Genomic DNA, 24,040 nt, shown 5'->3' with positions numbered 1-24,040 from the left:
CGCGTGAAGAATATGAATAGACGTTCTGACCTGTATGCCGAAATAGCACAGGTGGGAGAGCGTCAGACTGAAGATCTGAAGGTCCCTGGTTCAATCCCAGGTTTCGGCAGGAACTAATTTGAAATATTTTGCCGGTTAGCTTGGTATGTCTGCAAAATATTGAAAATAACGCTTTCATCTTGCGGTTTTGGCAAATAGTTTGTTTGGATAATTAAATGTAAAAAAAAACAAAAAAGATATGTGTCATTGTAACAATGGATTTCAATGCGTTACAGCGGCTTTGAGGGATTAGCTCAAATGGTAGGTAGCGGGATCGATGCACGAATCCTCCATATTTTTTCCCTATATAATCAATTAAAAACACATTAAATTCTCGAAAACGCAACTCAACTTTATTCGTTCAAAATATGCACCTGCAGGAATTTCAGTGGGATGTCACTGGGAGTATTGGACAATATTAAAGAACCCACAGTAATAATACAATTGTCTTTAATTAATGCACAAAATTGTTAGTACATGTCATCTCAATTCATAGACCTTTTTAAAATAGAAATGTGCTTGCTTATGTAATTAATTTTTATTATTTTCCCTTGTTTAATTGTAGCACTTGTATTATTTTGTACTAAAACTAGACAACAACTTGACTGTAACTATTTCAAAAAAGATCTACTATGGTGGGATTTCTTAAACAGAATTGCCAAAGTATGGAGCAGGACAAATAATTCGTTATGAATATAATCAACATATAAAATATTTATTACACCATTAACAGTGAAATATTTACCTCTTTATCTGAACATTATTTGAATTATGTGAGGTAAAAAGTCATATAAATTAAGATTAATAAATAATATATTAATTACATAATTATATTCAAAGTCATTGTTGCTCCAAGTTTCAGTGTATTCTTGGAAGCAAACCCATTAACTTGTTAAGAATGCATTCGCCACATTTCCACCACAACCATTATTCCTGCTTAAACAAAACTGTCCAGAGGTCTTGTTCACATAGCCTGAAATAAAAAACAAACAAGTGACACTGTGTCAGTATCTTTATTCACCTTTTAATCACACACATTGAGCTTTATAAGCCATATTAAGAACTAAAAAGATTTCTGCAAAAAATACTATTACAGTATTATACTAATTGCCTTCCGGTTTTGGAGGATTTACATTGAACCACCTACCCAAATTCTATCTATATAATGTACATCAATGTACATCACAATGACAATGCAAACATCGCATTTATACTATGAGCTTGTAATCGCTTTGTCTTTTACCTCAAGGAATTCAAACTGTGAGTAGCTGTCTCATGATTCGTGACATGGAAGCGTTTACAGGTTTTAATCACGCCAAATGGGCCAAACAAACTCGCACTGACGCACAAGCTGCACATTCCCCGAAGCCATTCCATTCCCCGGCTCATTCCCCGGCTCATTCCCCGAAGCCATTCCATTCCCCGGCTCATTCCCCGAAGCCATTCCATTCCCTTCCATTCCCCGTTCCATCCCCCCATTCCCCGTTCCCTGTTTTAAAGATAGCCGTTGGTAGAGCGGAACCACGCGCCTTCTAGAAAAGTGTGGGAAAATTTTAAAATATACATAGGCCTCTGAAATGGCCGCAAATGCCTCTCAATTTAAGGATTAATGGAAAATGATAGATACTTTGTGAAGTTCCCAGCATTTTGGCGCTCAACAATACAACCATGCTTTGATTATGATGCGAAGTAATCAGTGATGCTTATGATGCTAAGTAAGATTCTGGTGCTATGTAAAGTTTCAAGCATGTTTGGTGCTCATGTACAAACATCGACATAAAGTTGCAACTTGCAAGTATCGAATATTATCAATTGTGCATATATTTTGAGATGCATGTTCAAGAAAATGTTGGCATTACACCCATAAATTAGGTCCCATGTTACACGAGTCAAGCTCAGAAATTATATTTTTAATGTCGTAAAGAGTGATCTATCTTTTACCGATTGCTGGAAAAGATTTACGGAAAGGCAGCAACTGGGGGTGTAGCAGATGTGGCCGTGTATAGCAGTTTGCACAGGATTGAAAATTTAATATAACTATATAAGCACGAATTCCAAAGGCAAAGTGTAAGACAAAGTGAATATACATATATCATGCGGTTTATTTACATTTTTGAACAATTGAACTTCTATACTCTTTAAAGTACGATGTGCTTCTGAATTTCGCGATCCAACAACATTTACGCTCGCAAGGCATCTAAATGAATATGAACTGTATTGTTTATGTTCAGAAGCTTTATATTAAAGACTGGCACGTGCGCGCCACGCCGGAGTTAACGCCAGAACAGGCGTTTTTTTAGTTCAGGCTTTTCTCTTATAGCTCATATTCGACTCTTACTAATATGCGTGTATACACTATACATCACAGCGGTCAGATGTGTATGATGAGCTGTCAAAAATTGCGAATACGTATTGGGAGAAAAATTGAACTTTTTTTGCTATTCAAAAGGTTTCTCTTTGATAGCGGTACGGAAATACACAATTGTGAACCAGCGATTAGATTTCCGGGTTGAAATGTCAATTTCTGCCGTGTCGTTCAGTAGATGCTAAGGTTCTGTGGTGTAATGGTTAGCACTTCGGACTCTGAATCCGGGAATCCGAGTTCAATTCTCGGTAGAACCTTGCTGGAACCATTATTTTTATGTCTTTATATAAGTTTTTGAGTTCTGGATTATCTCTTACATAGCCCATTTCAGAAAAAATATATGTTTTTGAATAAAAATTACAATTAGATGGTCTACTGAGCTTTAACAGCAAATGGTTTCGATGCATTGGCAGGATAAATTATATAGTTGCTATTGTTCCCTATATACTTTTGTAAATACAAAAGTATGCAAAAGCCTCATCAGAGAGTTGAACCCCGGACCCCTGGTTTACAAGACCAGTGCTCTAACCACTGAGCTAATGAGGCGTAAGTGCAAGCTAACACGAATATAATTATATGAATACTTTATCTTAATAATGTGCATGTGCGCGTAGCAAACTCAGTAAGTTTGATAGATTTTTAGGGTCTGTGATGTAATGGCTATCACTTCGGACTCTGACTTCGAGAATCGGAGTTCAATTCTTGGTAGAAACTCTTTGAAAACATTCATTCTCCGTCTTTATGTATTTTTTTATTTCAGGCTTTCTCTTACAGGTATCTAAGAATATTGCATATGACAGGTATGCTGCATGGAACGCTCAGAGAGATTAGCATACAGTGGTAGAGCATCCGACTACAGGTTGACAGGTCACTGGGGTCAGTGGTTCAACTCCGCTCGCTCCTTCCTGTTCTATAAATTAAAGAAAAATTAAATATCTTTATGGTACCAATCAGTGCATGAAAAATCCCAATTTATTTTCGTCGGAAACAGCCGTACGTTTGATAAACAATCCATGCAGTTTAGGTTTTTTGAATGACTCTCTGGGACACATGCATGTTCTATATTATATTTGTAAACCAGGGCTCCATACCTGGAGTAGGAGAATATATGTAATTATTTCATCTTAATAATGTGCGTGTATATAGACTATACATCACAGCGCGGGTCAGATGTATATGATGAGTCGTCAAAAGATTGCAGAATACGTATTCGGAAGAAAAATTGAACTTTTTCATGCTATTCAAAAGATTTCTCTTTGATAGCGGTACAGAAATACACGATTAGGAACCAGCGATTAGATTTCCGGGTTGAAATGTCTCAAACACCAATTTCTGCTGTGTCTTTCAGTAAATGGTTAGTTTCTGTGGTGTAATGGTTAGCACTTCCGACTCTGAATCCGGGAATCCGAGTTCAATTCTCGGTAGAACCTTGCTGGAACTGTTAATTTTATTTCTTTATGTAAATTTTTTAGCTCTGGTTTTCTCTTATAGCCCATTTGAGAAAAAATATATGTTTTTGAATAGGATTTCGAAAAGATCTTTTTTATTGAAATGATAACTTTAGCAGGAAATGGTTTCGATCCATTGACCTCTGGGTTATGGGCCAACACGCTTCCACTGCGCCACCCTGCTTGTTACACACTGCTTTTATGGTATGAGTATTAATTTTGTGCTATTTCGAATAAGGTAAGAACAGCAAGAAATGTTCTTTTAGGAGAAGAGCATCAAACAGGTATGCACGATCAGGCAGTGTAGCTCAGTGGTAGAGTATTCGACTGCAGATCGAGAGGTCAGTGGTTCAACTCCGCTCGCTCCCTTCTCTTTTATGAATGAAAGAAAAATTCAACATTTTATCGAACTAATTAGTGAATTAAAAAAACCCAATTTATTTTCGTTGCAACAATCCGTTTGATTGATAAATAATCCTTGCAGTTTAGTGTTTTTTCAATGACTCTTTGGGACACATGCATGTTCTTTAAATTTTAAAACGGGAGTTCAGTAATTTTTCTAGGTTTTTATGTCCTGTGGTGTAATGGTTAGCACTTCGGGCTCTGTGATGGATAAATTATATAGTTGCTATAGTTGCCTATATACTTTTGTGAATACAAAAGTATGCAAAAGCCTCATCAGAGAGTTGAACTCTGGACCCCTGGTTTACAAGACCAGTGCTCTAACCACTGAGCTAATGAGGCGTATGTGCAAGCTTAACACGAATATAATTATATGAATACTTTATCTTAATAATGTGCATGCGCGTAGCAAACTACATAATTATATACTATGCAGCCAACATTCGTCAGAAAGTTTGATAGATTTTTAGGGTCTGTGGTGTAATGGTTATCACTTCGGACTCTGACTTCGAGAATCGGAGTTCAATTCTTGGTAGAAACTCTTTGAAAACATTCATTCTCCGCCATTATGTATTTTTTTATTTCAGGCTTTCTCTTACAGGTATCTAAGAATATAGCATATGACAGGTATGCTGCATGGAACGCTCAGAGAGAGTAGCATATAGCGGTAGAGCAACTGACTGCAGGTTGACAGGTCACTGGGGTCAGTGGTTCAACTCCGCTCGCTCCTTCCTGTTCTATAAATTAAAGAAAAATTAAATATTTTTATGGTACCCATTAGTGCATGAAAAATCCCAATTTATTTTCGTCGCGAACTGCCGTACGTTTAGTAAACAATCCATGCCGTTTAGGTTTTTTGAATGACTTTCTACGACACATGCATGTTCTATATTATATTTGTAAACCAGGGCTCCATACCTGGAAGAGGGGAATATATATAAAAATACTTCATCTTAATAATGCGGTGAAAAAAGCAGTGCTAAACTCAAGTTGCAATCTCCAGATAAACTATTTCCATGCAGTATCAATCCTATCAATATACATGCAAGGAGGAGATCTAGTATGCATAAATGTAGACGTTGTAGACCCTATCAATCATCATAAAAATTACACAAGTACTGAACATCAGGAAAATGAATTCGTGCGACTTTTTTATAGTGCGTTGCACATTTTTCATAACTTAAGAATAATTTGTAATTCAAAAATAACACTGTAACATTTTCAACTATCATATCACCGTATGATTACCATTGCCATCGTCTACAAGATAATCTCATTAACGGTGTTTGTGAAAGCAACTGAATTGATCGACCAAACTTTAACACTAATATTTTCCCTTTTAGTTTTAGCTTGGCAGGAATAACTATTTTTCGCCGATGATTCATTTTACCTTTTTCAAAAGTGTTACGGGTTTGCCTTATTAGCTCAGTGGTTAGAGCACTGGTCTCGTAAACCAGGGGTCCGGAGTTCAACTCTATGATAAGGCTTGATTTTTTTTAACTGTGTATAGTAAGGGTGAGTAAAAGACTTAAATATTTGTGATCATTACGCATTTAATACTCGCCGTGAAAAAAATTACCTGCAAAATACTTTTTTTAAACATTTGTTTACATTTCTATTTGCGCATGCTTTTTTTCTGGGTGTCTCCTTAGCTCAGTGGTTAGAGCACTGGTCTAGTAAACTAGGGGTCCAGAGTTCGAATCTCTGAGGAGGCTTTCCACATTTTCCACTTAAACTTAATAAGTATCTACGAACATGAACGAGTTTTTTGACCGGCTTCTTGTATATAACGATATACTGAACAAAGTTTAGTTTGTTATCGTGTTTACAATAATCGTCTATTTTCTACCATTGCGTTTGTCTTGTCTCGGTACTAACAGTGATTTAAGATTCCTACAAGTCTTTTTTAACTCAGAGTAACTTGGCTTGTAGCCTAATAAATATGACATAAAAAAGATTTTTATATTTTCCATGCATGCATGCATGCATGCTATACATCGCTTTTATTGTGAGCGAAGAAATATGCGAAAAAGAAAACTTCCCGTGTTCTGCACTTGGCTTGCTGGTCTAGTGGTATGATTCTCGCTTAGGGTGCGAGAGGTCACGGGTTCGATTCCCGTGCAAGCCCTGTTCGCCTCTCTCGCTTGAACTGAAGAGAACGGCCTTTGACAACAATTCGCTGGTGATCTAATTATGTTGTATTTTCTTGAGAAAAAAATGTGGTACGTGTTCTCCTTCAAACTTTAGATGCACTCTCTCAACTTAATCTAAGTATCAACCTCTTACAAAGATTGTGCGGTAGGATTTTGCATCAATGTAATTATATGGACACTGTCCACGGATGTTTTTTACGGATGCATGCCTCTTTAGCTCGGTGGTTAGAGCACTGGTCTTGTAAACCGGCCAGGGGTCCAGAGTTCGAATCTCTGACGAGGCTCTTCACATTTTCCACCTAAACTCAATAAGTATTTGATTTTTATATTAATTCATTGTATTTTATTGTGTTCTATTGTTATCATCAACCAAGAGCAAAGCTTGTTCACATAGGTAACGTATACCTAACCCTTACACTTAGGCATGGGAAATAATGAAACTTCTTGTGTAGGCTCATCTTATATAAGTTCTAATTTGAAATAAAAAAGCGTGTAATATCTTATACTGTAGAGAACAACTAATAAAAATAAAAAAATTAACGTCAAGGGCCAAGACTGCTAAGGCTTGAAATCAGAATTATCAGCCATTGATTGCAGTTGAATTGCTGTCTCGGATATGCTGCTGAATGCTCAATCACTGATGCATGATCTATTTATACGCCCTGTGAACTGCCTGATTTCTATCAATAATCAATTCCTGTGATAAAAGCTTCCGCCAACCGTCACCGCGAGTTCCACGAGACCCTTTGCTTTTTTTTCAGTCTTATTATAATTCCAAAATTCTGCTGGCAATTGAAAAGCAGTTGGGAAGGCGTACCAATTCCAGAGAACATATTAATGTGCCCACGACGTAAAATCTGTGGTAAAGTAAACAGGTAAGTTCCAAGCTATCCGTGTTAAAGCAAAATAAGCGACTCCTAAGCAATTATGTAGTCGTGGCCGAGTGGTTAAGGCGACAGACTTGAAATCTGTTGGGATATTCCCGTGCAGGTTCAAATCCTGCCGATTACGACTCTTGATAGTCCGAAAGATGTTCATATAACACAGAGAAATTGTTTGCCACCAGGTGGAATTTCGTTTCAAAACATACGACATGATATTTCTTTCATTTTTTAAAAAATACCAGTCAGAGCAGTTAAAATTTCTAATACTTGATGTGAAATGGTTATTATTATACCCTTTTAACGCAAATTTATGCATTCCCATCCGGTTACAAAAAAATAATGTAAATAAACATGGTGATTGGATTAAAACGTAATTACCTCTTGTCAAAGGGACCTCTATTCAGAAATTATTGCTCTTTTATAGGCTTGTTTTCAACAGCAAAATGGGATGTTTTCCGCACGAATTAACGCAAGTCTCTTGAACCTTAGTTTTTCATGTAATATACCGGATTTTTTTAAAATTACACCGAAAGATAATGAACTATTTCCCCAAATGTGGCTTGCTGGTCTAGTGGTATGATTCTCGCTTTGGGTGCGAGAGGTCACGGGTTCGATTCCCGTGCAAGCCCTGATCGCCCTCATAACTTGAAATTTTTGCGCGATTGACTTTCTTTCTTAGCTTTTAAGAAAGAAAGCAGTGTTGAACTCAAGTTGCAATCTCCCGTTAAAACTTTTCCCATGCAGTATCAATCCTATCAATATACATGCAAGGAGGAGATCTAGTATGCATAAATGTAGACGTTGTAGGAATGTCAACAATGAAGACCTTGTCAATCATCATATACAAGTACTGAACATCAGGAAAATGAATTTGTGCGACATTTTTATAGTGCGTGGCACATTTTTCATAACCCAAGAATAATTTGTAACTCAAAAATAATACTGTAACATTTTCAACTATCATATCACCGTATGATTACCATTGCCATCGTCTACAGGATAATCTCAGTAACGGTGTTTGTGAAAGCTACAGAATTGATCCACCAAACTTTAACACTAATATTTTTCCTTTTAGTTTTAGCTTGGCATGAATAACTATTTTTCGCCGATGATTCATTTTACCTTTTTCAAAAGTATTACGGGTTTGCCTTATTAGCTCAGTGGTTAGAGCACTGGTCTCGTACCCTTTTAACGCAAATTTATGCATTCCCATTCGGTTACAAAAAAATAATGTAAATAAACATGGTGATTGAACTGAAACGTAATTACCTCTTGTCAAAGGGACCTCTATTCAGAAATTATTGCTCTTTTATAGGCTTGTTTTCAACAGCAAAATGGGATATTTTCCGCACGAATTAACGGAAGTCTCTTGAACCTTAGTTTTTCATGTAATATACCGGATTTTTTTAAAATTACACCGAAAGAAAATGAACTATTTCCCTAGGTGTGGCTTGCTGGTCTAGTGGTATGATTCTCGCTTTTGGTGCGAGAGGTCACGGGTTCGATTCCCGTGCAATCCCTGATCGCCTTCATAACTTGAAATTTTTGCGCGATTGAGTTTCTTTCTTAGTTTTTAAGAAAGAAAGCAGTGTTGAACTCAAGTTGCAATCTCCCGTTAAAACTTTTCCCATGCAGCATCAATCCTATCAATATACATTTAAGGAGGAGATCTAGTATGCATAAATGTAGACGTTGTAGGCATGTCAACAATGAAGACCTTGTCAATCATCATATACAAGTACTGAACATCAGGAAAATGAATTTGTGCGACTTTTTTATAGTGCGTGGCACATTTTTCATAACCCAAGAATAATTTGTAACTCAAAAATAATACTGTAACATTTTCAACTATCATATCACCGTATGATTACCATTGCATGCCATCGTCTACAAGATAATCTCAGTAACGGTGTTTGTGAAAGCTACAGAATTGATCCACCAAACTTTAACACTAATATTTTTCCTTTTAGTTTTAGCTTGGCATGAATAACTATTTTTCGCCGATGATTCATTTCACCTTTTTCAAAAGTATTACGGGTTTGCCTTATTAGCTCAATGGTTAGGGCACTGGTCTCGTAAACCAGGGGTCCGGAGTTCAACTCTCTGATCAGGCTTGATTTTTTTTAACTGTGTATGGTAAGGGTGAGTAAAAGACTTAAATATTTGTGATCATTACGCATTTAATAATCGCCGTGAAAAAATTAACCTGCAAAATACTTTTTTGAAACATTTGTTTACATTTCTATTTGCGCATGCTTTTTTTCTGGGTGCCTCCTTAGCTCAGTGGTTAGAGCACTGGTCTAGTAAACCAGGGGTCCAGAGTTCGAATCTCTGAGGAGGTTTTCCACATTTTCCACTTAAACTTAATAAGTATCTACGAACAGGAACGAGTTTTTTGACCGGCTTCTTGTATATAACGATACTGAACAAAGTTTAGTTTGTTATCGTGTTTACAATAATCGTCTATTTTCTACCATTGCGTTTGTCTTGTCTCGGTACTAACAGTGCTTTAAGATTCCTACAAGTCTTTTTTCACTCAGAGTAACTTGGCTTGTAATAAATATGACATAAAAAAGATTTTTATATTTTCCATGCATGCATGCTATCATCGCTTTTATTGTGAGCGAAGAAATATGCGAAAAAGAAAACTTCCCGTGTTCTGCACTTGGCTTGCTGGTCTAGTGGTATGATTCTCGCTTAGGGTGCGAAAGGTCACGGGTTCGATTCCCGTGCAAGCCCTGTTCGCCTCTCTCGCTTGAACTGAAGAGAACGGCCTTTGACAACAATACGCTGGTGGTCTAATTAGGTTGTATTTTCTTGAGAAAAAAATGTGGTACGTGTTCTCCTTCAAACTTTAGATGCACTCTCTCAACTTAATCTAAGTATCAACCTCTTACAAAGATTGTGCGCTAGGATTTTGCATCAATGTAATTATATCCACAGTGTCCACGGATGTTTTTTACGGATGCATGCCTCTTTAGCTCAGTGGTTAGAGCACTGGTCTTGTAAACCGGCTAGGGGTCCAGAGTTCGAATCTCTGACGAGGCCCTTTACATTTTCCACCTAAACTCAATAAGTATTTGATTTTTATATTAATTCATTGTATTTTATTGTGTTCTATTGTTATCATCAACCAAGAGCAAAGCTTGTTCACATAGGTAACGTATACCTAACCCTTACACTTAGGCATGGGAAATAATGAAACTTCTTGTGTAGGCTCATCTTATATAAGTTCTAATTTGAAATAAAAAAGCGTGTAATATCTTATACTGTAGAGAACAACTAATAAAAATAAAAACTTAACGTCCAGGGCCAAAACTGCTAAGGCTTGAAATCAGAATTAGCAGCCATTGATTGCAGTTGAATTGCTGTCTCGGATATGCTGCTGAATGCTCAATCACTGATGCATGATCTATTTATACGCCCTGTGAACTGCCTGATTTCTATCAATAATCAATTCCGGTGATAAAAGCTTCCGCCAACCGTCACCGCGGGTTCAATGAACTTTGTGCTTTTTTGGCCCAAAGACATATTGAACTCTCGCAAAACTTTTAATGCCGTTACTGCAATGCATTAGTTGACAGAATAGTTCACAACTGAATTAACGTTAAATAATTTCCTGATTTGACAAATTTTAGTTGTCATTATATTGTCATCATTATTGTCATCATACATTTTGCATGTTAAAATGGAATTATACGTTTGAGTAGTTTATGCAGCACTTTTGAACTGTACTTTTGCTTCAGTTAGTATTAAGGTAACGTAACGTCACTCAAAATTTATAATTTATAATTTATCAAAATTTATAATTTATAATTTATCAGGCCCTTTTAGTTTAAATAGTTGTTGAAAATAGAAGAGTCTATCGTTTTATTCAACAAGCAAACTAAATGTTTTTAACCTTAACACAAAGATATTGTTTACAAGTACATATATTCAGTGCATAAATCCATAATATTAAAGTGCACTCATTCAGGAGAGAGATTTAAAAGTGTATTTAATTTTGAATTATCGACATTTTATAAACTAAACGGGCTTGATACAACCGGCTCCCGAGTCTATTAAATTGAAACTGTGTGATATGTTATAATCGTAGAATAAATAAAACGATAAATAAAATTACATGTTCAACTGCCTTCTGATCAGTTCATTCATCAGGTCCATTGTTTGTTGCATCTGTTGAGAAAGAACTGGCAATTCTCTAGTCAGAAACGTGTTAAGCGCCTTAGTATTTTCACGAGCTATGGCGTGTTAAGGACGCCTCTGTCCTCCAGCAACCGAGTAGGGAATACCAATTTGCTGTGCCGGTGGCAGCATTTCGGCCTGCTGCGCCTGATAATTTCGCGGCGCTCGACCTGCGGCTTGCTGTTGCTGACCATGGTGTGCTGCTGGTGCTTGACGTTGGCCTTGACCTGCAGCTTGCTGTTGCTGACCATGGTGTGCTGCTGGTGCTTGACGTTGGCCTTGACCTGCAGCTTGCTGTTGGTGACCATGGTGTGCTGCTGGTGCTTGACGTTAGCCTTGACCTGTAGCTTGCTGTTGGTGACCATGGTGTGCTGCTGGTGCTTGACGTTGGCCTCGACCTGTAGCTTGCTGTTGGTGACCATGGTGTGCTGCTGGTGCTTGACGTTGGCTCGACCTGCAGCTTGCTGTTGCTGACCATGGTGTGCTGCTGACTTGACGTTGGCCTTGACCTGCAGCTTGCTGTTGGTGACCATGGTGTGCTGCTGGTGCTTGACGTTGGCCTTGACCTGCAGCTTGCTGTTGGGACAATGGTGTGCTGCTGGTGCTTGACGTTGGCCTTGACCTGCAGCTTGCTGTTGGTGACCATGGTGTGCTGCTGGTGCTTGACGTGGGGCTCGACCTGCAGCTTGCTGTTGCTGACCATGGTGTGCTGCTGATACTTGACGTTGGCCTTGACCTGTAGCTTGCTGTTGGTGACCATGGTGTGCTGCTGGTGCTTGACGTTGGCCTTGACCTGCAGCTTGCTGTTGGTGACAATGGTGTGCTGCTGGTGCTTGACGTTGGCCTTGACCTGTAGCTTGCTGTTGCTGACCATGGTGTGCTGCTGGTGCTTGACGTGGGGCTCGACCTGCAGCTTGCTGTTGCTGACCATGGTGTGCTGCTGGTACTTGACGTTGGCCTGACCTGTAGCTTGCTGTTGGTGACCATGGTGTGCTGCTGGTGCTTGACGTTGGCCTTGACCTGCAGCTTGCTGTTGGTGACCATGGTGTGCTGCTGGTGCTTGACGTTGGCCTTGACCTGCAGCTTGCTGTTGGTGACCATGGTGTGCTGCTGGTGCTTGACGTTAGCCTTGACCTGCAGCTTGCTGTTGGTGACCATGGTGTGCTGCTGGTGCTTGACGTGGGGCTCGACCCGCGGCTTGCTGTTGGTGACCATGGTGTGCTGCTGGTGCTTGACGTTGGCCTTGACCTGCAGCTTGCTGTTGGTGACCATGGTGTGCTGCTGGTGCTTGACGTTGGCCTTGACCTGCAGCTTGCTGTTGGTGACCATGGTGTGCTGCTGGTGCTTGACGTTAGCCTTGACCTGCAGCTTGCTGTTGGTGACCATGGTGTGCTGCTGGTGCTTGACGTGGGGCTCGACCCGCGGCTTGCTGTCGTCGACCATGGTGTACTGCTGGTACTTGACGTAGGGCTTGACCTGTAGCTTGCTGTTGGTGACCATGGTGTGCTGCTGGTGCTTGACGTTGGCCTTGACCTGCAGCTTGCTGTTGGTGACCATGGTGTGCTGCTGGTGCCTGACGTTGGCCTTGACCTGCAGCTTGCTGTTGGTGACCATGGTGTGCTGCTGGTGCTTGACGTTAGCCTTGACCTGCAGCTTGCTGTTGGCCATGGTGTGCTGCTGGTGCTTGACGTTGGCCTTGACCTGTAGCTTGCTGTTGGTGACCATGGTGTGCTGCTGGTGCTTGACGTGGGGCTCGACCCGCGGCTTGCTTTCGCCGACCATGGTGTACTGCTGGTACTTGACGTAGGGCTTGACCTGTAGCTTGCTGTTGGTGACCATGGTGTGCTGCTGGTGCTTGACGTTGGCCTTGACCTGTAGCTTGCTGTTGGTGACCATGGTGACCATGGTGTGCTGCTGGTGCTTGACGTGGGGGTCGACCCACGGCTTGCTGTTGCCGACCATTGTGTACTGCTGGTACTTAACGTGGGGCTTGACCTGGAGCTTGCTGACCATGGTGTGCTGCTGGTACTTCTCCTTGGGCATGTACTTCACGTGGAGCTGGCTGAATTGGCGCCTCATCATGATTTTGGATAGGACCGATAGGTTCACCATTCCTTAAATTTATTTCGTACAAGCCATTACCTTGCATTGCATAAAGTCCTCCTTCGTGGTTTCGGACATTATTCATCCCTATTTCTTCACCATGCGCTTCGATGCGATTATTTATCGCGGCTTGTGCTGCGTCTCGATCAAAGGCATTTTGTGGATTAGCATATCTCATCTCATTCATCCGCTCCAAAAGTCCACTTAATAATCATCGGGAAAATAATTATATGTTAAGACTGAAGTTAAAACCTCAAAAACATCAATTTTTGTTTAACAAATCATAATATTATTACTTGTTTTGTTCTCGTGCAATAAACTCGCAAACTCTTCGACGTGTGGCGGCTCGTTGTCCAGCATACATTTCCTGCACAGGTGCAGGGATATCGTAGAAGCGTTCATCTCGAACAACATCATTGATTATAATATCCCACAATGGGCCATTTCTTGTATAATGTTCATAGATAACTTCCCTTTCTAGCCCACCAATTCGTTGAATCTGTCGTCGTGGAGGCATTGTTGTGGTAAATATGTATAATTTGGTTTTCAATAAATTAGCAAGATTAAATCCCAATGGCAATGCGCATTCAGCTTTATGAAATAACTAATGATTTTTATTGAAATACCTGTATGGTTTTATGGTACTTACCATGCAGAAGTACAGGGCAATTAGGCATGTGCACGTTTATTGACAATTGCATGACAAATCAGCCTGGCATTCAATTATAAATAGTGTTAATGTGTTATACAGCGATAAATACTTCTATAGAGCAAGTTGTAAATAAGCTTCTGTATAGTTAGTAGGGTTAACCATAGATACGTGGTAACGTCAAAAATAGCGTGTACGTGGTTTGACAACAAGAAGAACTATGAAGATAGTAATTTAATATGCCAAAGGCATTCAAAGTTAAATAATGCATATTACTCAGATTTATACACATGCAATGGCCCATTCTATTGTCTCCTGTTGTCGGTATTCTCGTTCGTATTTGTCTTATCTCGTTCATATGTGCATAACGAGCATAAAATTCTATGCACAAGTGATTAAAATTCCTGCATATTCGTTCCTTCTCGTGCTACGGTGAAAGTTATCTAATATGGTCGTATGTAAACTTGAAAGCATAATTGGTGCTCATATACAAACATTAAACAATATAACCATGCTATGATGTCAAATATTTTGAAATGAATAACCACGCTGGTTAAAATAAAATATTTTGAGACATGGACAAGCACGCTGTTTTAATGGCCAAATGATTGTCCCATATTAATTTGTAAGCGTGTTTCGTGGTCATATCTCATCAGACTAGCGTAGGTTCGATTCATGCAGGAGGACCGATCATTGATTTATTTTTCTATCAACTGTTCCTGGTTTGATATCGAAGTCTGTATCATTGCACACGAAATTAATACCCTTTCACCCTATAGAATTTACCTTCATCGAAAGAAGGCAAAAAATCATAACTGATTTAGCCACACATATTCCCGGCGTTACCATCATTATACACATTAACCGCGCGTGGTCTTCTCAGCTACCTCTGTAGCTCAGTTCGCAAGAACGCTGCATCGGCATCGCCAAAGCGTAAGTTCGATTCCTGACGGAAGACCGAAACATTGATAAATTTTTTATCATCTGTTTTTGGCTTTAATTTGAAGTGTGTATAATTCCACTCGAAATTAAGACTTTTTTTAAGAGTATAAGCTAATAACCATGCTTTTTGGTTATGATGTAGAATATTTTGGATAAATAGATAAAAAACTTTTTTCCGGTTTCTTTATGGGCGTGTTCCGATACGTCTATTGAATCAAAATATGATGTCACTTCAAAACGTGAATTCATTAAAAAAATAGAACCATGCTTTGGTTACGATGTCAAATATTTTGGCATTGATAGACAGGCTGGTTAAATGGTCTAATTCGGGTCCTATTTAAAGTTTCAATTTTCAAGCATGTTTGCTGCTCATAATTTTATAAAAACATTATTTAAACAATAACCATGCTTTCGTTATGATGTCAAATATTTTGAAATGAATAACCACGCTGGTTAAATGGTCTAATATGGTCGTATGTATACTTGAAAGCATAATTGGTGCTCATATACAAACATTAAACAATATATCCATGCTTTGGTTATGACGTAAAATATTATGCTCTCTTTTTGTCTTAGCCAATCAGCAAGTTGTAGACGACCGTTCTTTCTTCGTTTAAATTTCGCGCATGCGCACAAGTACAATGACCATTGAACGTCCATGACATTTGGGCAACTTTGGATTCGTCTATGTTCTGTCAGAATACCCGGGGTTAATTCCTAATCTTCGGGCGGAATTAGTACCCTCGCACGGTGCTCCGCACCGGTTCGGGGATAATTCATTATGTTTTTTGGTGTTCTATTGTTATCATCAACCAATAGCAAACTTGTTCATATAGGTAACGTACCTACCCCTTAAACTTGGGCATAGTAAATAAATAGATGAATAGTGTCAAGAGATGCAGAATGAGTGCAAACGTGTTATAAAAAGTGTTTTTTACGATAAATTTAGAACAGTCTTAATTTATTTCAACATTAATTATCCATCTTCTGTAATCACTGTCAAATACTTCAATTTGATTGGTTTACAGGAGTGCGATTAATCATTAATCGCACTCTTGGTGAGCTGTAATCGCACTTTTTTTCACAGCCAATGAAATTCAGCATAGCTTTACAAGTAGCCAATCAGCATTCAGGACACAAAATAAGAATTTGTTTTCTTTTGGGGCGCGAAATTTTTAAAAATGGAGGAATTTGACAATGATTTTGAAAATTTTGACCTTTTAAATGATATATTTGCTGAAGAAAATGACCAGAATTTTTGATTACAGAAGATGGATAATTAATAAGTAATAGAACGAATTAAGTCGTGCAATTAATGCCAAATCATACTCGTGCTTAACAAATCAACCTCCCGCTGCGCGGTCGGTTGATTTTGTAATCACTCGTAGATTTTGGCATTAATTGCACTCCTATTCGTTCTATTACCATTATTAACAACTGAAGCATTTATTTGATATAAAACCGCGCGACTTAGCTGCTAGTTGCACAGTGGTATTGTCTTCACTCTTCAATGAAATACATGATAATTTTTTTCTCATCATTTCCATAAAATTGCTTTTAATCTCAGCGATTATTATTTCGACTTCTAACCAGATAGGGCTTGCTGGTCAATTGGTATGATTCTCTCTTCGGGTGCGAGAGGTCATGGGTTCATCACAACCTTTATGTTTTAGGCTAATTAATGGGTTCAATTTTTTGATATGCTTCGTATACCCAAGAGGTATTTTAAGCAACTTCTGTCACATACCTGCCGCTATAGGGCTAATCTGAATTTCAAAGGTGTCAGGTTTTTTTGACTCACCCTGTATAGTTGCCATAGTTAATGCCATAGTTTCCTATAATTTACAAAAGTATGAAACCAAAAGCCTCATAAGAGATTTGACCTCTGGATCCCTGGTTTACAAGACCAGAGCTCTAACAACTGAGTTAATATAAAGCGCGTCTGACAAATCGCGAATATAATTACTTTGCATTTCTCAAACTCAGTAACTTTGGTAGATGTTTAGGTTCTATTAGGCCGTATTCTGTAGCCGATTATCGTTCAGTTTCGTTGCCCCGGGCACTACTTGAAAACACGATAGAAAATTAGGATAAATTATAGAAAGTCTAAATTCACTTGTTTTCACCTTAACAAACCTGCAGTTCTCGAGCATTTCATCTTCGAAAAATCAGTGAATTTGCATGTTTTGCAATACACCGACGCCCTTTTGATTCAGCAGTTTTGTACCGGTATTTACATGAAGCTTCCGGCATTTTTGCTGTGCAAGCAGGTTTCAAAAGGAAGCTTTAAGTGGAGTTTTACAAGGTTTTTCGCAAATTTTCATAGTTTTTCAAAACTAAATTAGTCAGAGAGAAGACTTAGACAACAATTAATCGGAAAAACATCCGCCAATTTTAATTACACGCATCAAAATCATCCACGAGCGTTTTGTTTCTAGTCAAGTTATATAAAATAATTACTACACAATTCCCTTCCAGCATAACCTTTGTTTTATATTAACTACTGTTATAATACACACGTTTTCTCAACAAAACTATTTACAACATCTTAGTTTTTTGACTAAGTTAATTACCAACGCCTTTATCTTATTATCATTAATCCACTAAAAACGAATTTGTTGGGCGAAGACCAAGACATCTTTACGAAGTTGAAACAGAACAAATTTCAAACATTTTCCTTATGAAAACGTGAGAGGACATGTGAAAACTGCCAAGTTGGCCTAAGTCTAAACTTGCTGAAGTATTAGAAAATGAATCTGGAAATCCAGAAGTCAATGTTTGTGCATTTAACAACAATGCAATGATTGTAGATGTTATGGCAGTTATTCAGTCGATGAAAGGAAAATGGAAAATATTTGGCGATGATGCTCTTTTAAAAACCTCATCACGCTAGCACGAAAGTATAATTCCAAACGATTAGATTGTTGCAGACAGGTATCCTTAGTTGAGCATAAAGAATGCAGAGAGATAACGAAGAGCTGAAAAGTGAAAAAGGAGTCCAGAAAGTTCAAATCTTCGGATAAAATCAGAGTGTTCCAAAACCGTGGAAAAAGTGTTTAAGATGCGGTGAAAACAAGGAATCCCTCATATCTTTCTTATGTGAACACTGGAGGTCATGTAACTCCTCCCGGTGGTGTTCCATTTCAACTATGTACGTAACTGCTAAAGAAAGATGCTATGTTTTACATCCCGGTGATTCCTCGAACGATAGTGTTACAAGTAAGGAGGTGTCTTCGCTTTATAGCAACGACGAAGAAGCAGACACTCGTTTAATTCAGAACGTACAACTACTGTACATGTTAAAATATTGAACACGCATACCAAGGTTGATATAAGCCATACGTTTTAATACCATTGTGGGAGAATTACGAGCGCCTTATAATTTTAAAACACAAATAAGATTTTGAACTCAACCCGACTTTTAATCGGACAGCTAATACCACAACTCATCATCGACGTCATCTCCGAAATTCAGATTAGATCCTGATCCTTCAAGTTCATCATCGTCGTCAGATTGAGCCAGGCCATAACAGCTATCATCGTCGTTACCATCTTCGACTACTGCATTCTGGCAGTCACCGCACGAACACAGGTCGGTGCATTTTAAGTCCAAGTTATCTCCAGCTCGCCAACCAGTGATGGAAGATCGACTTCTGCACTTAAACACTGATACCATGATGCTGCTTGATTGCTAATGCCATTACCGGTAAAAGCAGGAAAGCCTTGTAAACAAAGAGCATCATCCATGCCCAAGAATTTCGAGATAACTGGTACAAACACGCAACGACGTCTATCTCCCGTGCCAGTCAAAAAGAAAATCTCTTGTGCATCTGTTGTTGCATGGCAATCGCAGGTATAAGAACATCTGTATCAGGGCTTTTGATAATACGTTTAAATAGATGTTGGCGTTGGTAATTAACTTTGTCAAAAAACTGAGATGTTGTAAATAGTTTTGTTGAGAAAACGTGTGTATTATAAAAGTAGTTAATATAAAATAAAGGGTATGCTGAAAATAAATTGTGTAGTAATTATTTTATATAAATTGGCTAGAAACAAAACGCTTGTGGATGATATAAATCGCAAATTTGCGGATGTTTTTCCGATTACTTGTTGTCTAAGTCTTCTCTGACTAATTTAGTTTTGAAAAACTATGAAAATTTGCGAAAAACCTCGTAAAACTCCACTTAAGGGCTGTTTACATGAGCCCGGTTACCCGAGATTCAACGAAGCGTGAGAGGACTTTGAGGTATTGAAATAAGTCTTTATGACACCAAACAAGCACATGCTATTATTGTGGTGATTATACGACTGCCAGGATCATGTTCTGCTCATTTCAATACCTCAAAATCATCTCATGCTTCGTTGAATCTTGGGTAACCGGGCTCATGTAAACAGCCCCTTAAAGCTTCCTTGTTGAAACCTGCTTGCACAGCAAAAATGTCGGAGCTTCATGTAAATACCGGTATAAAACTGCTGAATCTGCTATATATGTCGTATATTACACCAAGTATCTCACACATTTCCTGAATCAAAATGGCGTCGGTGTATTGCAAAACATGCAAATTCACTGATTTTTCGAAGATGAAATGCTCGATAACTGCAACTTTGTGAAGGTGAAAACAAGTAAATTTAGACCTTCGTCTATCGTGTTTTCAAGTAGTGCCCGAAGGGGGGCAACGAAAATCGTTTTCTAAGCGACTTTTCGTGCCAGAGAATACGGCCTATATTGGTGTAATGGTTATAACATCGGACTCTAAATCCGAGAATTCGAATTCAATTCTCACGTCTTTATGTAATTACTCCGGCGTCAGCGACGGAGTTGAAAATTGCCTGGTCCCCTTTTAGTTTTTTTTATTATTTTCGTCGTCGCAAGTCTACAATGCGAAATATACTAGTATTTGAAATGTGTATGTGATTGGATTTATCTATGTCCCAGTCTTGTCTCCCAAGAGTTGTGGTGGTGCACAGCTTTGGCTAATTTTCCGATGCGCGATTCGATTTCGCTCGCATGATACGGCAATTCCTCCAAGAGGAACAAATAACCGTTCTTAGCTTTGTGCTGTTCGATTAAGTTTAAATTGAATTGGGGTAAGAATATATTTAATACATGTAGATTCTGGTCCTATTTTAATAATATCGCTGCTATTTCGCCGTTTAACAAGATGTGGCAGTATGGGCGCGTTGACACGTCGCAGTTTGCACAGGATTGAAAATTTAATATAACTATATAAGCACGAATTCCAAAGGCAAAGTGTAAGACAAAGTGAATGTATCATGCGGTTTATTTACATTAAGTTTGAACAATTGAACTTCTATACTTTTTAAAGTACGATGTGCTTCTGAGTTCTGAATTTCGCGATCGAACAACATTTAGGTTCGCAAGGCATCTAAATGAATATGAACTGTATTGTTTATGTTCAGATGCTTTATAATGAAGACTGGCACGTGCGCGCCACGCCGGAGTTAACGCCAGAACAGGCGTCTTGTTTTTAGTGCAAAGTTTCTGTGAAACTTTGCAGTATTGTGGTGAGTGGCGAAAATTCACATCAGACAGTCAGTCAGTCAGTCAGTCATAGTGTAAACTCCGGGGGGCGGAGTGTTTTTTGTTTGTCGTCTTTGATCCTATGTGGGTGGGTATCAGGAAGTTTGATCAAGTATATAGTTTTCTGATTTGTATATTCTTTTAGCATTTTCCAATTTAAACAAAATATGAAAGAATTACTGTGGTTATTGTAAATTTTATAACATTCGTTACGATGATATGTGTGTTGTTCCCCCCGGTACACGCGATTTCATCTTGAACAGCGCATTAATGCGCATAAGGCCGCGATTAATGTTTAGAAGCGCAAAATACAATAAGGAGCGATGGAGCGACGAAGTGTTGTTTTGAAATATTTTAAGCGAAATGCGAGCAAATGTTCGAGAATTTGTAAACTCATTGAACGCAGAACCAAGAAAGAATACGTCCACATCAACTATCGTATTTTAACTACACGCATAACATAATATACAGGACTTATTTTGATAATGTACTTCACGAATCTAACATGTGTTGATAGCAATTGATACTGCTGTATAATCGACTATGGAGGTTAAAAATTTTTTAACCATAACAGTGCTTAATAATTACTATTTGTTATAGAGAAACAATGGAGCGAGACAGTTCTGTTTAAAATGTACAAATCTGAAGCAAATGGCGATATTACTAGCAAGTGCCGATCAGTATTATCAGGTTAAATGGTATGCTAAGGTGCTACACGACATGCACTATTACTACACGTAATAAACACTATATTTGAACTGATCCATTGATGCGCGCATCGTGTTATAAACACACGCATCGAATATTACACTGCGCGATTTATTTAGATCGTATACTTCATTGAATAGAGTGCTAGACAACACAAACTTCATGAAGCATAGGATTGTTTTGTATTTACGTATTGCAGTTAATTCACGCTAAAATGTTGACAATTAAGTGCTAATATTATTTAGTTCGTTTTCTTACAGCACAACTTCATAGAGCTATATTTATTTAGTGCTTTGTATTTTATTTAGGTAGGCTATAGTGCGATTGCACGCATATGGTTATGTAAATAGACGGATCGGTTTTGAATATATACAGGCGTGCAATCAGTCCAAAAGAAGGGCAAAGTAACTATTACATTAATTACGTTAGACCATGTTTCATCTGCGCGACCACATGCACAAACCAATTTTACTGTCATAAATTCTTCAAAATGAAAACTGTGGATCCACACAGTAGGCATTGAAGGCTAATTATATTGTTATGGTTGATATCCATATATAATATCGCGACTATAGTAATGTAATTTGAGTATGTTTGGTTATATTTTCGTGCTGTCAGGACAAGTGATCGATTCACGCATCGGTTATGTAAATCATGCAAGGTTTATTTACTTTAAGGTTTATACAGTATAGTGCAATTTGAAAGTATTTTGTGGGATTCTTCTCAGAAATATTTTATTATAAAATGTTTACATAATTTATTTAATACTTCAGTTCAGGCGAGAACGGGTTGTTTGTTTGAGCTGTATTCCTCAAAAGCACAACTCGCAAAATAATAATGTACGTAAAAATTGAGCTAGACGCACACCTTGCCGTAGCTTTTGTTTTCTCGATAATAGATGAAATATATTATATAATACGCATCACAATAATATTTTACCTCGGAAGTTGAAACATGAAGCGTCAACTCACAAGTAAACTGCAGTGTAATATTAGTAAAAATAAACGTAATATATAAGTAGAAATACCCCTTGTGTGCGAAAATTGGGATTTTTAGGACTCTCGACCTGATACTTTCGACTCTCGACTTTATACTCTCGACTCTCGACTTCATACTCTCGACTCTCGACAATTACCTAGACTCACGAAAAAGCGTTTTATTATACTTAAAACGGATAACCGCGCATTTTTGCACAATCACAAGTATAACAGCATTTGCATTATAGCTAAAACTTTGCACTATCCTTGGATCCTTAGTTTGAGTTCAGGCTTTTCTCTTATAGCTCATATTAATGAAAAAATAAACCTTTTTGAAGAAAAACCTAGAATGTCCACACAAGCTAAGAGGCCTTTTTATTGAGATGAGAAGTTTAGCGGGAAATGGTTTCGATCTATTGACCTCTGGGTTATGGGCCCTGCACGCTTCCACTTCGCAACCCTGCATGCTACACACTGCCCTAGTGCTATGAATATATACGCAGATATATATTTTCTTTTAATTTGCGCTATTCCGAAAAAGGTAAGAACGCGGAAAATCTTATCAGAGAGTTGAACTCCGGACCCCTAGTTTACGAGACCAGTGCTCTAACCACTCAGACAATAGCGACCTTAAGCATGTAGGACGCGAACGCGACGACAACGGTTATCAATAATACAATGGGTCATTGAGAAGAAATGAATAATTAAAGACCCATGATGGGTTTTAAGCCGGTTTTCCACTAGCGATATTTTTCGCACGAAGCGACATTTTACTTTTGTTTCAGACCTCTCAACTGCGACCATCTGGAACAAATTGCTCAAATACAAAGGAATAAAGTCGCTTCGCGCGAAAAAATATCCGCCCGCTAGTGGAAGACCGGCTTTAGACGTCGTCTTCGTTCTGTTTACAACGGGAAAACGTGTTTTTTTACGTCTTACCCAGAACGGGTGCATTTCAGGACCTAACGAGCACGTATACTATCTCGAATTAGGCTCTATAGAATTGTCCTTCAACATAAACGCAATGTTCTTAACGCCTTATACTCACTAAATCGTTACATATAATGATATACAACAACAACCGTGTTATAGCATTTATTTAAAGGAGAATTTCAGCCGCGTCGTCGTCGTGATGCCGTTCAACATGCTTAAGGTCCCTAATAAGGCAAACACATAACGCTTTTGCAATTGTAAAAACGAATCCCTTCCAAGCTAATTCTGCATGTTTGCCGATGTTCAGTTCTTGTAATATGAATGACAACGTCTTTATGTATGACATGTCTTTACTATGAATACATTTGTGCATGCATAGTAGTAGATCTCCTCGTTGTATATTTCCATATGGGATTGACACTGCATGGGATCAAAGTTTTATGGGGAGATCAACACTGCTTTTTGTCTTGAAGAAGGAAACTCAATCTTAGAAAAATTTCAAGTTGGGAGGGCAATCAGGGCTTGCACGGGAATCGAATCCGTGTCCACTGTGTCTGCTGCACCCAAAGCGAAAAAAGTGCAGTAGCTTACGGTAAGTTATCAAAAATTCCGGCCGGCATAGCGGTAAGTGAAAAATTAAAGTTCCGTTGACTCGGGCGGCAGACAGCCTAATACTATACTCTTAAAAGCGAGCCTATAAAGGGAAAATA

General features: G+C 38.4%; 13 non-coding genes across 13 annotated transcripts; 11 read left to right on the top strand and 2 right to left on the bottom strand.

Moving 5' to 3' along the window:
- Positions 1-36: 36 nt before the first annotated feature.
- Trnaf-gaa lies at positions 37-109 on the top strand. The gene has a single exon. It is a non-coding gene; the product is annotated as a tRNA-Phe (tRNA).
- A 2,480-nt stretch (positions 110-2,589) lies between these two features.
- Positions 2,590-2,661, top strand: Trnaq-cug. Its single transcript has one exon. It is a non-coding gene; the product is annotated as a tRNA-Gln (tRNA).
- Positions 2,662-2,877: 216 nt separating this feature from the next.
- On the bottom strand, positions 2,878-2,950 carry Trnat-ugu. The gene has a single exon. It is a non-coding gene; the product is annotated as a tRNA-Thr (tRNA).
- Positions 2,951-4,149: 1,199 nt separating this feature from the next.
- On the top strand, positions 4,150-4,221 carry Trnac-gca. Its single transcript has one exon. It is a non-coding gene; the product is annotated as a tRNA-Cys (tRNA).
- A 302-nt stretch (positions 4,222-4,523) lies between these two features.
- Trnat-ugu lies at positions 4,524-4,596 on the bottom strand. Its single transcript has one exon. It is a non-coding gene; the product is annotated as a tRNA-Thr (tRNA).
- A 1,072-nt stretch (positions 4,597-5,668) lies between these two features.
- On the top strand, positions 5,669-5,741 carry Trnat-cgu. The gene has a single exon. It is a non-coding gene; the product is annotated as a tRNA-Thr (tRNA).
- A 569-nt stretch (positions 5,742-6,310) lies between these two features.
- Positions 6,311-6,382, top strand: Trnap-agg. The gene has a single exon. It is a non-coding gene; the product is annotated as a tRNA-Pro (tRNA).
- A 954-nt stretch (positions 6,383-7,336) lies between these two features.
- On the top strand, positions 7,337-7,418 carry Trnas-uga. Its single transcript has one exon. It is a non-coding gene; the product is annotated as a tRNA-Ser (tRNA).
- A 430-nt stretch (positions 7,419-7,848) lies between these two features.
- Trnap-ugg lies at positions 7,849-7,920 on the top strand. The gene has a single exon. It is a non-coding gene; the product is annotated as a tRNA-Pro (tRNA).
- Positions 7,921-8,739: 819 nt separating this feature from the next.
- On the top strand, positions 8,740-8,811 carry Trnaq-uug. Its single transcript has one exon. It is a non-coding gene; the product is annotated as a tRNA-Gln (tRNA).
- A 521-nt stretch (positions 8,812-9,332) lies between these two features.
- Trnat-cgu lies at positions 9,333-9,405 on the top strand. The gene has a single exon. It is a non-coding gene; the product is annotated as a tRNA-Thr (tRNA).
- A 155-nt stretch (positions 9,406-9,560) lies between these two features.
- Positions 9,561-9,633, top strand: Trnat-agu. Its single transcript has one exon. It is a non-coding gene; the product is annotated as a tRNA-Thr (tRNA).
- Positions 9,634-9,958: 325 nt separating this feature from the next.
- On the top strand, positions 9,959-10,030 carry Trnap-agg. Its single transcript has one exon. It is a non-coding gene; the product is annotated as a tRNA-Pro (tRNA).
- Positions 10,031-24,040: the final 14,010 nt, after the last annotated feature.

Source organism: Dendronephthya gigantea, unplaced genomic scaffold (genome assembly GCF_004324835.1).
Source record: "Dendronephthya gigantea isolate DGI-Jeju-01 unplaced genomic scaffold, DenGig_1.0 000346F, whole genome shotgun sequence".
Classification (NCBI taxonomy): Eukaryota; Metazoa; Cnidaria; class Anthozoa; order Malacalcyonacea; family Nephtheidae; genus Dendronephthya; species Dendronephthya gigantea.
Note: the sequence above shows the minus strand (reverse complement) of the source record. Positions and strands in the feature narration are given on the sequence as shown.